Raw genomic sequence first — 17,825 nt, 5'->3', positions numbered from 1 at the left:
TTGATCCTGTAATTGTGCTGTTAGCTGGTTGTTATGTAGACTTGATTGTGCAGTTGACTTATAGTGCCTGTGGGCTATGTGCTTAAGTGTGTTTTTGTGGTAGCAGGTGTCATTTTTTCAATTGCCTGTTTAGCACTCCTTTAAGGACCTCTTGTAAGGGTGGTCTAGTTGAAATGTATTCTCTCAGCATTTGTTTGTCCGAGAAGGATTTTATTTCTCCTTCACTTATAAAGCTTCACTTGGGATGATATCAAATTCTTGGTTGGAATTTCTTTTCTTTCAGGATGCTGAAAATAGGCCCCCAATCTCTTCTGGCTTATATGGTTTCAGCTGAGAAGTTTGCTGCTAGCCTGATGGGGTTCCCTCTATAAATAACTTGCCCCTTCTCTGTAGCTGCCATTAAGATTTTGACTTTTGCATTGACCTTGGTGAATCTGATGACTATGTGCCTTGGGGATGGTCATCTTTTATTGTATTTTCCAGGGGTTTCTGTATTTCTTAGATTTGCATGCCAGCCTTTCTAGCGAGATTAGGAAAATTTTTATGAACTACATCTTCAAATATATTTTCCAAGTTGCTTATTCCCTTTCCTTCTCTCTCAGAAATGCCAGTGTGATATAGATTTGGCCTCTTTACATAATCCCATATTGTTGGATCTTTTATTTTTAAAAATTCTTTTTTTTTCCAATTCATTTTTTTTTATTATACTTTAAGTTTTAGGGTACATGTGCACGTTGTGCAGGTTAGTTACATATGTATACATGTGCCATGCTGGTGCGCTGCACCCACTAACTCGTCATCTAGCATTAGGTATATCTCCCAATGCTATCCCTCCCTCCTCCCCCCACCCCACAACAGTCCCCAGAGTGTGATGTTCCCCTTCCTGTGTCCATGTGATCTCATTGTTCAATTCCCACCTATGAGTGAGAATATGCGGTGTTTGGTTTTTTGTTCTTGTGATAGTTTACTGAGAATGATGATTTCCAATTTCATCCATGTCCCTAAAAAGGATATGAACTCATCACTTTTTATGGCTGCATAGTATTCCATGGTGTATATGTGCCACATTTTCTTAATCCAGTCTATCATTGTTGGACATTTGGGTTGGTTCCAAGTCTTTGCTATTGTGAATAATGCCACAATAAACATACGTGTGCATGTGTCTTTATAGCAGCATGAATTATAGTCCTTTGGGTATATACCCAGTAATGGGATGGCTGGGTCAAATGGTATTTCTAGTTCTAGATCCCTGAGGAATCGCCACACTGACTTCCACAATGGTTGAACTAGTTTACAGTCCCACCAACAGTGTAAATTAAAGACTTAAACGTTAGACCTAAAACCATAAAAACCCTAGAAGAAAACCTAGGCATTACCATTCAGGACATAGGCATGGGCAAGGACTTCATGTCTAAAACACCAAAAGCAATGGCAACAAAAGCCAAAATTGACAAATGGGATCTAATTAAGCTAAAGAGCTTCTGCACAGCAAAATAAACTACCATCAGAGTGAACAGGCAACCTACAAAATGGGAGAAAATTTTCACAACCTACTCATCTGACAAAGGGCTAATATCCAGAATCTACAATGAACTCAAACAAATTTACAAGAAAAAAACAAACAACCCCATCAAAAAGTGGGCAAAGGACATGAACAGACACTTCTCAAAAGAAGACATTTATGCAGCCAAAAAACACATGAAAAAATGCTCATCATCACTGGCCATCAGAGAAATGCAAATCAAAACCACAATGAGATACCATCTCACACCAGTTAGAATGGCAATCATTAAAAAGTCAGGAAACAACAGGTGCTGGAGAGGATGTGGAAAAATAGGAACACTTTTACACTGTTGGTGGGACTGTAAAAATTCTTTTTTCTTTATTTTTGTGTGACTGAGTTGATTTGAAGAACTGGTATTTGAGCTCTGAGATTCTTTCCTCAGATAGGTTTATTCTGCTATTAATACTTCTTTTTTTTCTGGAGACAGGGTAGACAGGGTCTTGCTCTGTCACCCAGGCTGGAGTGTAGTGGTGTGATCTTGGCTTACTGCAGCCTTCACCCCCTGGGCTCAAGCAATCCTCCCACCTCAGCCTCCTGAGTAGTTGGGACCACAGATATGTACCACCATGCCCAGCTATTTTTTTTGTATTTATAGTAGAGACAGGGTCTTGCCATATTTCCCAGACTGATCTTGAACTCCTGACTTCAAGTGATCCACCTGCCTCGGCCTCCCAAAGTACCGAGATTACAGGCATGAGCCACTCACTGCACTGGGATGCTGTTAATATTAATACTTCTGATCATATTATGCAATTCTTGTGGTGAATTTTTCAGCTTAAAAAGTTTAATTTGGGTCTTTCTTAAAATGGCTATTTCACCTTTCGGCTCTTGAATTGCTTGGTTTCCTTGGAATCACTTTCAACATTCTCCTAGTTCTTGATGAGCTTCCTTGCCATTCGTATTCTGAATTTCATGTCTGTCGTTTCAGACATTTCAGACTAGTTAAGAACCATTGGTGGGGACCTAGTGGGCTCATTTGGAGGTAAGGGGACACTCTGGCTTTTTGAAATGCCAGAGTTCTTCCACTGATTCCTTCTCATCTGGGAGGGTTGGTGTCCTTTAACTGTGTTTTAAATTGAGTATAGTCCATTGGCTTCATTTGTGGAAGTTTTCAGAGGGCTAAGCCTCTGTACTGGATCTTTGTTGTTGAATTCTTGCCCTTGATTTTGCAGGAAGCAGAATTAGCCAAGAATTTCTTGATGTTGTAGCTTTGGCTGTGATCCAATAGAAGACAGTTGAGAACAATGGGCTGTAGATAAGCACTTACTCAACTTCATGGCTTCTATGTGTATCCTGGCATTTGCAGCTGTGCTCTCTTCCCCAGAAGAAGTTTGGGGCTGGGAACCAGCTTTATCATTCAGCACCCTATGCAGGGTTCCCAGCTTCCTCCCTCTTCAACCTCAACATCTGCATCTTTTCCCCATCCACATTCAGCATTTTGTCTCCAAAGACCTGTTCAAATTATGTTGGTTTAAATCCCAGTGTCTCTCCATGGGGGCAGCACTTCCTGGCTGCATCTCTTGCCTGTTTTTGCCTGATTACAGTCTTTGAAAAGGAAAAACTGAATTAGTAAAGTTGGGATGATGGATCAGGCATCACTGTATAGGTGCCTTTACAGAGGGTATTGAGTGGTTACCACTGATCTATGCTAGTCCAGTTCTTACGATTTGTTATACTATGTATGGAGTTTTCAGCCTTCTTCAAAGAATAGCCTTTTGGGTCAGCAGGACCATCAGGGACAGAGAGCTTAAAGATACTAACAGAGATTCTGTGGCACTAATTCATGGTAGGGTTGGATGGTCAGTCTTCTTTTTTTTTTAGTGTACATGATTTACTTTCAGTTTATTTTAGAAATAAGATATTAGGTATACTTAGGAGGCAAGATTAGTGAGTTTAGGTTTAGCAAAGATTTCTTAAATTTGACAGAAAAAGCACAAGCTATAGAAGAAAAATCAATCAATTGGAATTTATCGAAGTTAAAACATTTGCTTTTTGAAAGACTGTTAAAAAATGAAAGGGCAAACTACAGAGTTGGAGAAAATATTCACAAAACACAAATTTGACAATATTATATATGTATATCCTTTGTGTGACATATGTGATATATTTGTATAATGGCATACTACTCTTACAACTTAAGAAGACAACTCAATTGAAAATTGGACAAAAAATTTGAACAGATACTTCTCTAAAGAAAATATATTGATGACAAATGAGCACATGTAAAGATATTCTTTATCATTATCATGAGGAAAATACAAATTAAACCACAATGAGATATTACAGCATTCCCATTAGAATGATTAAAACGAAAAAGACTGACCATACCAAGTATTGCCAAGAATGTAGGGGACCTGGCGTTTTCACACATTGCCACTGTATTGTAAAATGGCAGTAATGTTGTAATGGCTAATTTTATGTGTCACCCTGACTGGGCTGAGGATGCCCAGATTGCTGGTAAAACATTATTTCTGGGTGTGTCTGTATGAGGTTCTCCAGAAGATATTAACATTTGAATAAGTAGACCGGGTAAAAAAAATCTTCCCTCACTAAAGTGGGCAGACGTCATCCAATCTGTTGTGGGCTCAAATAGGAATAAAAGGCAGAAGAAGCATGAGCAAGGATATCCATCTTCTCCTTCTCTTGGACATCAAAGCTTCCTGGTTCTCAGTCCTTTGGATTATGGGTCTTATACCAGCAAGACTCCTCTGCCCTCCTGCCAGTGGTTCTCAGGCCTTTGGCTTCAGACTGGGACTTATACCATTGGCTCCCGTGGTTCTCAGGACTTTGGACTTGGACTGAATTACACCACTGACTTTCCTGGTTCTCCAGCCTGAGGAAGGTAGATGGTGGGACTTTTTGACTCCTGTAATCATATGAGTGAATTTCCATAATCTTTCTTTCTCACTCTTTCTCCCTCTTTCTTTGAAGAACTCTAATACAAATGAAACAGTTCTCTAAATAGTTAATAATGAAATTATTAATAATGACCCAGCCATTTCACTTCTCAATATTTATCCAAGAGACATGAAAATATTATCTCAATTCAAACACTATACAGGACTATTCATAGCAGCTTTATTTGTAATAGTCAAAACTAGAAACAATCCAAATATTCATCAACAGGTAATTGTGCATATAACGTGATATATCCATATAATAGAATACTGCTCAGCAGCAAAAAGGAATAAACTATTGATATATGCAACAACATGGATGGACCTCATAGTACATATTCTATAACTATTTGCATAAAATTCTAGAAAATGCCAGTGAATCTAAAATTACAGAAAGTAGATAATCAGTGCTTGCCAGCAGATGAGGTAAGGAGAGGAGGTGTGGCAGGGAGGAGTTATAAAAAGACAAGAAGAAACTCTAGGGAGTGATGGATTGTCTTAATGTGTGGTGACAGTTTCAAAGGTGTATACTTTTGTCAAAATTTATCAAATTGCATGCCTTAAATATATGCATTTTATTGTATATAAGTTATAATGCCAATAAAGTTCTAAAGAGAGAAAAATAAATAAATGCAGTTTCAAGGAAAGAAATAAAATAGCTGTAAATCTGACATATCAGTTATTCATCATCACTAATCATTAGGTAAGTGCAAATTGAAACCACAGTGAGATGCCACTTCATACCAATAGATGAAGGATGGCTATTATTAAAAAATGAAATATAAGAAATATCAGTGAGGATGTGGAGAAATTGCTGGTGGAATGTAAAATGGTACAGCTGGATGGAAAACAGTATGGTGGTTCCTCAATAAATTAAGCATAGATTACCATATGATCTACTAATTCCACTTCTGGATATATACACTAAAGAACTGAAAGCAGGGACTTGAACAAATATTTGTGCACACTATTTATAGTAACATTATGCACAATAGCCAGAAGGTATAAACAAACCAAATGTCCATTGAAGGATGAATGGATAAACCAAATGTTGTCTATACATAAAATGGAATATTATTCAGCTTTAAAAAGGAATGGAATTTTGATGCCTGCTGTGGCATGGATGAAACTTGAGAACATTATACTAAGTAAATGAGACAGGCACAGAAGACAAATATTGTATGATTCTACTTCTGTGAGGTGCCTAAAATAGTCAAATTTATAGAGAAATAAAGTAGTTTAGGAGAAGAAAAACTTTCCCTCTATCCTGTTAGGTTCTCTATCTGGGGCACACTCATCAAATTGAGAAAAGACAGATTAACAGTAGAAAAGGCATGCAAATTTTAATATTTTTACATGTACAGGTACTTCACAGAAAAGAAGTGAAAACCCAAAGAAGTGGTTAAACTCTAGCCTGGGTGACAGAGTGAGACTCCGTCTCAAAAAAAAAAAAAAAAAAGAAGTGGTTAGACTCAAGGGTTTATGTACCATTTTAACAAAGGGCGATAGGTTGTGGAGAAGTAACTAGAAAATGAAAAGAACACTGGGTTTCTAACGATGATAAATTGTTGGAAGGTACTAGGAAATGTATGGTAGATACAGAATGTTTAGTAAGGTTTGTTATGCAGTCTCATCTCAGTGCTGTTTCTGGTCTTCCTGGTACAGGACACGGGAACACCTTTACAAATAGGAACTTATCTCACCTTTACAAAGGGAAATTTATGCCTTGCTTTTAGGCAGAAAGGGAAGGGCAGAAAGTGAATTTTTGTGTAATAAGTGCAGAGTTCCTTTGGGGGAAGATGAAAAATTTGTGGAGATGCATAATGGTGATAGTTGCACAACTATGTGAATGTACTTAATACCACTCAACTGTTTATCTAAAAATGGTTAATATGATTTTAAAATAATTTTTTTTGAGACAGAGTCTCTCTGTGTAATCCAGGCTGGTAGGATCTCTGCTCATGGAAACCTCTTCTCCATGGGTTCAAGTGATTCTCCTGCCTCAGCCTTCTGAGTAGCTGGGATTACAGGCACCCGCCGCCACGCCCAACTAATTTTTGTATTTTTAGTAGAGACAGGGTTTTGCCATATTGGCCAGGCTGGTCTTGAACTCCTGACCTCAAGTGATCTGCCCACCTCAGCCTCCCAAAGTGCTGGGATTACAGGCGTGAGCCACCTGTGTCCGGCCTAAAATGATTTTATATTACATATATTTTACCACAATAAAAATATTGAAAACATATTCTGATATGTCAAACAGGATCCCTAAGGAGCAAATAAATTTTTGTATCTAAACTAAAGGAGTTTTGTAATAAGAAATAAAAAGGTACCCTGGGAAAACAAGCTGTGTTCCTCTGGGGAAGGAATTTTCTGAAAGACTGTGATATAGGCTGACCATAGTCAGAGAGGTAGGCACAGAACACTTTAGATATCATCTCAATCTAGAGGCATGTGAATTATATGTTAAAGAATGGAGAGGGAGATTCCTGTTTAAAAGGAGGCTTTGGGCCAGACACGGTGGCTCACGCCTGTAATCCCAGCACTTTGGGAGGCCGAGGTGGGCGGATCACCTGAGGTCAGGAGTTCGAGACCAGCCTGGCGAACATGGTGAAACCCCATCTCTACTGAAAAATACAAAAATTAGCTGGGTGTGGTGGCATGCACCTGTAATCCCAGCTATTCGGGAGGCTGAGGCAAGAGAATCACTGGAACTCAGGAGGCGGAGGTTGCAGTGAGCCAAGATAGCACCATTGCATTCCAGCCCGGGCTAACAACAGTGGAAGGAAGGAAGGAAGGAAGGAAGGAAGGGAGGGAGGGAGGGAGGGAGGGAGGGAGGCAGGCAGGCAGGCAGGCAGGCAGGCAGGCAGGCAGACAGGCTTTCCTAGCTGTTCGCCCTTCCAGCTTAGGGCACATCTTAAAGTAGCAGCTCCTACTGTTCTGGCTGATCCATAGCTGAGTTCCTAATCCCTTGACCTGCAAATGGCTCCATTCACCTGTTCTTCTGGAGCCTTGGTTTCTATATTTTTCATGTTACCATGACAATATCTGCTTTCCTATAACTTTATAGTGCCATTTGAAGATGGGCTAAAATTAAATAAGCCTACAAATTTCCTTTAGTTCCTGGGACTAAACAGTGTTATTTCTGCTCAGCCCATGTGAGTGCAGCATCAGTCTTCAGAGTCCTGCTGCTTTTTGCTACACAGTGTGTTGAGGGAACAATGACAAATGACCCAGATTATATTTATCAGGAGTTAGGGCTAAAGGCTTTCTCATTTAGAGTTACCCCATCTCTATAATCTTTTAAAAAAGAAGCATCCTAAAAGCAACTTACATATGGAAGGAAATATAGTAAAATCACCATAGCTAAGACTTTCTTGATTTCCTTCCTTGTTTATACTTTGCTTCTACTCCTTGCATCATTTCATTAATATGAAAGAAACAGACCAGTTTTCTGGAACATTCTGCCAGTTTTTGTTGAAGGTTAAAACGTATTATTGTATTTGTGATTAATATAAGAAAGGTAATGTGTTTTCTTCTTTCTAGGTTACTTTTTCTTATGTTTTTAACAGAGACTAACTTTAGATTACCTATAATTCAAGAAATACCTATTCTCAACATCCCACATCACTGTATGTTCTTTGCTAGGTTATTGGGCTCCTGCTGTGCAATTTAGATCCTTCTTTGTCATTATTGTCTCAAGGGTTTTCAAATTTCCCTCTTTGAGGATTATAGCAATGCACACTTACCCCTGCAGCCCGTTGGGTGGCAGGCAGCTTTGCTACTTCATGTGGCTAGGTGATTTCACAGAGGTGGCAATGATAATTCACGGAGAAGTAAACAGGAAGCACCTTAAATTCAAGGTTCTGGAATGTCGCTCCTGCTGCTGGTCTTCTGGGAATGTTGTGCATTTTTTCTTTTTAAAACTTAGGGTTTCTGTAGAAATAATCTGTTCCATCCTACATTAAATGAGAATTAGAAAGATATACTCAGTCAAATCAGTGATTTGCTGGAGTGGAGTCAATGGCCTGAAACTCCCTTGCTGGAAAGATGGCTCTGGAGTATGTGAGCTGGATTCAGGAGGCAGCTAACAGCCAGGGACAGCAGTATCAGGGCAGCTGAGTTGAACACCATGGGAATAGATTGAAAGAGTAAGCAATGGCAGCACAGAAAAGCAGCTGCCAGGAAGCAAAATTCAGAGAGCATGTGAGTCACAGGAGAGAGGTGTCACAGATTAGAATATAGAGTTTATAGGAGAAAAGGAAAGTGTGTCAGAAGGAATTATGGTTGGGAAAGCAAAGACCTTGTATTGTAAAAGTAAAAAAAATTATATATCTCTGAAGGTGCTTGTAAACCATTTATAATAATAGGAAAAAGAACAGAAAAAGAAAAAACAGGGTTATTTGATAAAGAGAAGGGGATTGAACCAACGACTCTGTCAAATCTAATTATGAATGTATCCTTCCCTTTAAGAAGGGCTTGGTAGATCAAAGGTAAATTCAAATTATATATTTATTTGCTACTACTGTGAAGTTTCTTGAGCCATTTAATAATCTCATTCAGTCACCCATGAAACTCTTATTCTCCTGCAAATGATTATCCATGTTATGAGTTGGTTTTTAAGTCTCCTAACAAAGATTGCTTACAAAAACATGTCTTTAACCCTGTAGCCCTTGTCCCAGGTTCTGACAGTCTGTCTCTATTTGCGTTACTGGATTGATGGTCCAGGAAAGAGTGCAGGAATGTGCATGTATCTTGTTTTCCTAAGGAAAATAACCATGATAAGTTTTAAAAATTATTTTGATACTTCCCTTTCTACCAAATTAGTGATTTTGAAAGTTGTCTTACCTGGACTTTTGTTAGTGAAGGAGACAAAGGCATTGGGATAGAAATTCATGCTGAGTGTAAGTTTGCCTGTCCTTGAAGATCTTGTGGATCTACTTTACAACATATGGTCTCTGAAAATATGATGATACCTAGTGCATGTGAAGGATATTTTCAAAATGGTTTGGTTCATAAAACTGTCAGTTGATTTCATACATCTAATTGAAACATTTTCCATCTAAAATAGGGCAATTTACAGAAGTGTCTCTCTGGTTTATTTACATTGCATATTCCCATAAAGCAGCAGGTTTGCAATAAAGCATTTGACACCCCCATGGTATTTTGAAAGAAACAATATACAATCTGGCACAAGTTAGCACCAGTGTGAAATGGCAGGCTAGGGGATATCTTAAACAGCAGCAACTTTCAAAACTAAATGAAGTGTCATCTTAAGGAGGCTGCTGTTAATGCAATTTAAATTACTCACCTGAAGTTAATATTCTGCTGAGGGAAATAAAGCAATTTAAAAGACCACATAATTTCCGATCACATCAATGACATTATGTGGTCACAGACTGTTCCCTTATCTAATACAGAAACACTCCAGTTTCTTTTCACACTAAACACATTTTTCCATTTTAACTACTTGGCTTCTAAAAAAAAAGATCCACTCATTCCCTGCAGATGGTTAACAATTTGAGATTTATGACTTGCTTCATTGGAATTAGGTAAACATGACCTTGACATACTTATTATTGTTCCTAATATTCATTCCTACAGAGGAGGGTGGAAATCAAAGAAGTACGACCTAACATGTGAATTCTCCAAGCCCTTCAACCCCTTAAGAGGCCAATTTCATTTTTTTCCCCTCTGTAGCTAGAGGCAGTTTGGTACTTGTACCATTTTACTTCTTCCCATTTTGGTACATGAAAATACTAAAGGAAGAAAGCAGTTTTTATAACTGCCCAGCTCTCTTGAGGAAAGAAGAAGATAGATTCTGATTTCTTTCTCTCTCTCTCTTTTTTTTTTTTTTTTTTTTTTGAGATGGACTCTTGCTTTGTCACCCAGGCTGGAGTGCAATGGCATGGTCTCGGCTCACTGCAACCTCCACCCTGGGTTCAAGCGATTTCCTGCCTCAGCCTCCTGAGTAGCTGGGAATACAGGCGCGTGCCACCACACCCAGCTAATTTTTGTATTTTAGTAGAGACAGGGTTTCACTATGTTGGTCAGGCTGGTCTCGAACTCCTGACCTTGTAATCCACCCACCTTGGCCTCTCAGAGTGCTGGGATTATAGGCATGAGCCACCATGCCCGGCGCATTGTGATTTCTTTCTAGATGAGAGAGAGATTCGAGTTTCTAGGTTGTTGGCTTGATTTCCAGTATAAATGGATAGATTGAGCCAAAAAAGATATTTTTCTCCAAAAATTTCAGAGGGATTAAAATTATATGAGCTTTTAGTTAAAATTAAAACTTTAAAAATGTTTAAACAATAAAATGTAGAGAAAATGTCACACTTACGTATACACCACTGAAATTAAATATATATTAACAATTTCCTCCTTCCCTCCCTCCTTCCTTCCCTCTTTCTCCCTCTCTCCTTCTGTCTTAAAAAAGATTTGCAACAATAGGTAAATCTTTTCCCCTAGGTGTTAACCACACTTCTGAAGTTCATGTATATTATTACTATCCATGTTTTCTACTGTCTACATATGCATGTATCCATGAATGAAATAGATACCATTTGGGTATTTTTTAAAAATTATAGAAATAAACTTGTTTTGCTTTACTTTGAACATTGATTTTGAAATTTATTCATGATATACGTTAAGCAAGTTATTAATTCCATCCTTTGGAAATTATATTTGGAAATTTAATTATATTTAAATTTCCAAATTATATTTGGAAATTATATTATTTCATCCTTTCTATATAATTGACTATTTTATTCATTCCCCTAATAGGAGGCACTTAAGATAAGAAATAGACATGGAAACTTTATTGGGAATGTAAGTCTAACTTTACCCATTTAAAGAGCTGGCTACTTCTTTTGTTAATTTTATTTTACATATGAATAAACTTTTTCTCTTATTAATTGGCCTTTTTTTTCAATTTAACAGGACACTCAACCTGAGAGGACAGAGGAAAAATTTTTCCTCCTGGATATATTTATTCATAAATGGTGATTCAGGAAAGTAGGATCAATTCATGTAATATTGTGTTGAGGGAAATGTACGTACACTTCATTGTGAGTCAGAAGCAAGGGGCTTATGATTTCAAACTGGTAACAAGCAAAGTAACATATTTATTAGATTATTCCAAAATGTCCCCTGATGGTATATACTGGAGACCCTATGAGGACAATAACTACTTTTAAACAAATACCCATACAATAATAATGGGCAAAGAATAATATGACAATATATTTAAATGTACTAAGACATTCTTATACTGTGAAAGTTAATGCATACTCTGCTGTCCTGTATGACCCTGTTTAGAGTGTGTAATACCAGAATTAATTCAATATTAGTGTTGACTACTAGAATTGTTGTGGTCAGATTCAAAGGTAGCACAAATACAAACAATTTAGAACCACTGAGTGTTTTCATTGGCTAGGCTACTTAAAATTAGATAAAAATCTTAGTAGGACATTTTGATAGTTGTATTCTAGTATAACTAAGATTTCTATTGAATGATACATTTCCTTTCAGTTTAAAGAAAATACTAGCATTTGAAATATTACTGAATTTAATCAATGCCCAGTTTTATTATATGTCAATTATATGTATAGATTATCTGATTGCTTTTTTCTTCAGATAGATTTGAATTTGTTTTTGCTGTAGCAAAATTTTAATTTATATATGCTACAAAATGATTCCTTTTTTTGGATTTGGGAGTTTTAATAGTTTATTCTTACACATGACTCATTTATGTACAGGAGCACAATTAGCCTTGTATGTTTAGGTCTCTGAAATCTTACAATAATGGCAATAATTTTTATGTGTTGTTACAACAATAACCATTTAAAGTAAAAACTCGAACTTAAAAAAATTTATACAGATGTGCTTTTTTCCTGAGAAAATATTAACTTCATTTTTCTTAAACATATCTATTACGACTTTAGGAAAAAACAGGGACAACTATGTGCCCCATAGCAGAGTTCTTTTTTTTTTTTTTTCTTTTTTCTGAAGGATTCAGGATTTTTGTGCTATTAGAAGAGGAAAATATCATATTTTGTTTTAATTTTTAATTGAGAAATATGTCTCTCAACTGATATATATGTGATATGGACTAATACAAATACATTTTCCTAGCATAGCAGAGTCTCACTATTTCAATGTTAATCTGATTTCTGAAGAAAAAAGGACAGATATTTAGAAGAGTTATTTAAATTGAAGTGTTATTTTATTTTTTTAACATAATTTCTTTTGCAGTTTTGTACATGGGTAAATTGCGTGTTGCCGAGGATTGGTGTACAAATGATCCTATCACCCAGGTAGTGAGTAGAGCTCTTTTAGAATGTAAAATTCAATAACACAACTGATTTCATAAAGCACACTTCAGGCCATTTTTGTCTTTGTTTTCGTATTATGGTAAACGATATAGTTTGGATGTGTGTCCCTGCCCAAATCTAATGTTGAGTTGTAATCCCCAATGTTGGAGGTGGGATCTGGTGGGAGGTCACTGGATCACAGGACTGGATTTCTCATGAACAGTTTAGCACTGTCCTCTTGGTGCTATCCTGGTTATAGTGAGTGAATTTCTCATAAGATCTAGTTGTTTAAAAAGTGTGGCATCTCCCCTGCTCATCTCCCCTGCTCTCTCTCTTGCTCCTGCTCTGGCCATGTGAACTGCCTCCTCCCCCTTCATCTTCTGCCATGATTGTAAGCTTCCTGAGGCCTCCAGAAGCTGAGCAGATGCCAGCATCATGCTTCCTGTACAGCCTGCAGAACCATGAGCCAATTAAACTTCTTTTCTTTATAAATTACCCAGCCTCAGACATTTCTTTATAGCGATATGAGAAGAGCCTAATTTTGTGAATTTACTCTAAAGAATGAAACGTGCCATTTAAAGACTTTTTATTTGAAAATGAGAATTGTTTCCTTTCATTTAGCAGGCAAGAAAGCAAATATAAGAATAATAACATTTGAACTCTGTCCTTACATATAATTAGCATATGTAATTATGCATTTTTAAAAAGCCATTGAGCTGATAATGGCCAGTCTGTAATCTTAAAAGATAAATCGGGCTGGGCACGATGGCTCACGCCTATAGTCCCAGCACTTTGGGAGGCCGAGGCATGCTGATCACAAGCTCAGGAGATCCATACCATGCTGGCCAACATGGTGAAATCCCGTCTCTACTAAAAATACAAAAATTAGCCAGGCATGGTGGCACGCACCTGTAGTCCCAGCTACTAGGGAGGCTGAGACAGGAGAATCGCTTGAACCCAGGAGGCAGAGGTAGCAGTGAGCTGAGATCATGCCACTGCACTCCAGCCTGGGCGACAGAGCAAGACTCCGTCTCGCCGTCTCAAAAAAAAAAAAAAAAAAAAAAAAAAAAGGCCAGGTAATCCAAAGAAACAAGTGATGTCAATTTATTCACATACTACCATAACAAGGGTTAATGAGTGCATGTTTTTATGCACTATTAAAAAGGGATGTAATTGCTCAGTTGGTTATAGCAGTCATTTGCTATTTCCAAATTGTATTTTCTTTTGAAAAAAAAATTGCTGAAATCGTCTACATAACTAATTATCCCTTGATCAATCTCATTTTTGAGTGGAATAAAATAAACCATAGACTTGATATCCAAAGGAAAGGCTTGGTTAACCTTCCCCAAGGTTTACGTGGTTAGATATGTATGTATATGTTCACTAGGTAATTTAAGATTTAATAAGGGCACCACAAATACTTAATGTATTATTAGAACTTTCTAAGAGCAAAGAAGACAGGCATATATTAGACAAAGGCCAATTGTTCACTAAATTTTTATTCTACTATACTTAATTTAGGATATTTTTGTCTTTCAATGTTTACTTTAGGTTCAGAGGGTACATGTGCAGGTTTTTTACATGGGTAAATTATGTGTCACTAGGATTGGTGTACAAATGATTTCATTATCCAGGTAGCGAGCACAGTACTTGATAGGCAGTTTTTTGACCTTCACTCTCTTCCCACTCTTCCCACTCAAATAGGCCTTGGTGTGTATTGTCCCCACCTTTCAGTCCATGTATACTCAATGTTTAGCTCCCATTTATAAGTGAAAATACATGGTATTAGGTTTTCTGTTCCCTACAGATTCTGGATATTAGAACTTTGTTGGATGCACAGTTTATGAATATTTTCTTCCATTCTGTAGGTTGTCTGTTTACCCTGTTGGTAGTTTCTTTTGCTGTGCAGAAACTCTTTAGTTTAATTAGGTCCCACGTGTCTATTTTTATTTTTATTGCAATTTCTGTGGAGACTGTCATGAAATTTTGGCTAAGGCCTATCTCCAGAATGGTATTTCCTAGGTTTTCTACTAGGGTTTTAATACTTTTAGTCTCATGTTTAAGTCTTTATTCCATTTTGAGTTGATTTTTGTAAGTAGTGAAAGGTAGGGGTCCAGTTTCAATCTTATACACATGGCTTGCTTTGGCTATTTGGGCTTCTTTATGGTTCCATATAAATTTGAGAATTTTTTTTAATTTTTTGAAAAATGACATAGGCATTTTGATAAGAATAGCATCAAATCAGTTAATTGTTTGGGGCAGTATGGCCATTTTAACAATATTGAGTCTTCCAATCTGAGAGCATGGAATGTTTTTCCATTTGCTTGTGTCATCTCTGATTTCTTTCAGTGGTGTTTTGTAATTCTTGTTGTATTGATCTTTCACCTCCCTGGTTAGCTGTATTCCTAGGTATCTGATTCTTTTTGTGGTTATTGTGAATGGGACTGCATTCTTGATTTGGCTCTCAGCTTGGATGTTGTTGGTGTTATAGATATGCTACTGATTTTTGTATGTCAATTTTCTATCTTGAAACCTTACTGAAGTTGTTTATCAGTTCTAGGAGCCTTTGGACAAAGACTGTGGGGCTTGTTAGGTGTAGAATTATATCATCTGTGACAAGAGATAGTGTGACTTCCTTTATTCCTATTTGGATGCCTTTTATTTCTTTTTCTTGCCTGATTGTTCTGGCTAGTACTGTGTTAAATAGGAGTGGTGAGAAAGGGCATCCTTTTGTTCCGGTTTTCAGGGGGAATGCTTCCAGCTTTTGTCTGTTCAGTATGATGTTGGCTGTGAATTTGTCATAGATGACTCTTACTATTTTGAGGTAACTTCCTTCAGTGCCTAGTCTGTTGAGGGTTTTTAACATGAAAGGATGTTGAATTTTATTGAAAGCCTTCTCTGTTTCTATTGAGATGATCATGTGGTTTTATTTTTAATTCTGTTTATGCGGTGAATTGCATTTATTGATTTGCATATGTTGAACCAACCTTGCATCCAGGAACAAAGCCTACTTGATTGTGATGGATTTGTTTTTTATGTGCTGCTGGATTTGGCTTGCTAGTATTTTGTTGAGGTTTTTTGTGTCTATGCTCATCATGGGGATTGGTCTGAAGTTTTTTTCTTCAATGTGTCTCTGCCAGGTTTTGATATCAAGGTGACACTGGCCTCATAGAATGAGGTAGGGAGGAGTCCCTCCTCCTGAGTTTTTTGGAATAATTTCAGTAGGATTGGTACCAGCTCTTCTTTGTATGTCTAGTAGAATTCAGCTGTGAATCTATCTGGTCCAGTGCTTTTTTTTTTTTTTTTTTTGTAGGTTTTTTATTACTGATTCAATTTTGGAACTTGTTATTGGTCTTTTTGGGATTTCAATGTCTCCCTGATTCAATCTTGGGAGGTTGTATATTTCCAAGAATTTATCTATTTATTCTAGATTTTCTAGGTTGTGTGCATGGAAGTGTTTGTAAAAGTCTGTGATGGTTTTATGTATTTTGGTGGGGTTGGTTGTAGTTTCCACTTTGTCATTTCTGATTGTGTTTATTTGGATCATCTCTCTTTTTTTCGTTATTAATCTAGCTAGCAGTCTATCAGTCTTGTTTATTCTTTTGAAGAACCAATTTTTGATTTCATTGGTCTTTTGTGTGGATTTTTGCATCTCAATTTATTTCAGTTCAGCTCTAATTTTGGTTATTACTTTTCTTCTGATAGCTTTGAGGTTGATTTGCTCTTATTTATCTAGTTCCTCTAGATGTGATGTTAAGTTGGTAATTTGAGAACTTTCTAACTTCTTGATGTGAGCATTTAGTGCTATAAACTTTCCTCTGAACACTAGTTTAGCTGTGTCCCAGAGATTCTGGCAGGTTGTATTTTTGTTTTCACTAGTTTTGAAGAATTTTTAAATTTCCATCTTAATTTTATTATTTACCCCAAAGTCATTCAGGAGCAAGTTGTTTAATTTTGAGAGAACTTCTTGGTATTGATTTTCATTTTTATTGTGCTATGGTCTGAGAATGTGATTGGTATTTTTTGTTGTTGTTGTTGAGAATTGCTTTATGGCTGAGGATGCGGTTGATTTTAGAGCATGTGCCATATGCAGATGAGAAAAATGTATATTCTGTTGTTTTGGGGTGGGAGAATTCTGTAGATGTCTGTTAGGTCCATTTGGTCAAGTGTCAAGTCCCAAATATCTTTGTTAGTTTTCTCCCTTCATGATCTGTCTAACGCTTTCAGTGGTATGTGGAAGTCTCTCAGTATTATTGCATGGTTATGTAAGTATCTTCATAGGTCTCTAAGAATTTATTTTACGAATCTTGGTGTGATTGGATGCATATATATTTAGGACAGTTAAGTCTTCTTGTTGAATAGACCCTTTATCATTATATAATGGCTTTCTTTGTCCTTTTTGATCATCACTGGTTTAAAGTCTGTTTCGTCTGAGATAAGAATAGCAACCCTGCTCTTTTTTGTCTACTGTTTGCATGATAGGTATTTCTCCATTCCTTTACTTTTAGCCTATGTTGTCATTGCATGTGAGACAGGTCTCTTAAAGACAATGTACAGTTGGGTCTTGCTTCTTTATCCAACTTGGCACTCCGCCTTTTAAGTGGGGTGTTTAGCCCATTTATGTTCAAGGTAAGTATTGATATGTGAGGATTTGACCCTATCATCATGTTTTTAGCTGGCTGTTATGTAGACTTGATTGTGTAGTTGCTTTATACCATCAGTGGGCTATGTTCTTAAGTGTGTCTTTGTGGTGACAGGCATCAGTCTTTCATTTTCATGTTGAGCACTCCCTGAAGGACCTTTTATAAGGCAGGTCTAGTGGTAATGAATTATCTTAGCATTTGCTTGTCTGAAAAAGGATTTTATTTCTCCTTCACTCATGAAATCTAGTTTGGGTGAAAGTGAGATTCTTGGTTGGAATTTATTTTCTTTAAGTATGCTGGTTATAGGCCCCCAGTCTCTTCTGGCTTGTAAGGTTTCTGCTGATAGCCTGAAGGGGTTCCCTCTGTACGTGACCTGCCCCTCTCTGTAGCTGCATTTTTTTTTCTTTTG

This window comes from Pan troglodytes, chromosome 5, assembly GCF_028858775.2.
Source record: "Pan troglodytes isolate AG18354 chromosome 5, NHGRI_mPanTro3-v2.0_pri, whole genome shotgun sequence".
Taxonomy (NCBI): Eukaryota; Metazoa; Chordata; class Mammalia; order Primates; family Hominidae; genus Pan; species Pan troglodytes.
Note: the sequence above shows the minus strand (reverse complement) of the source record.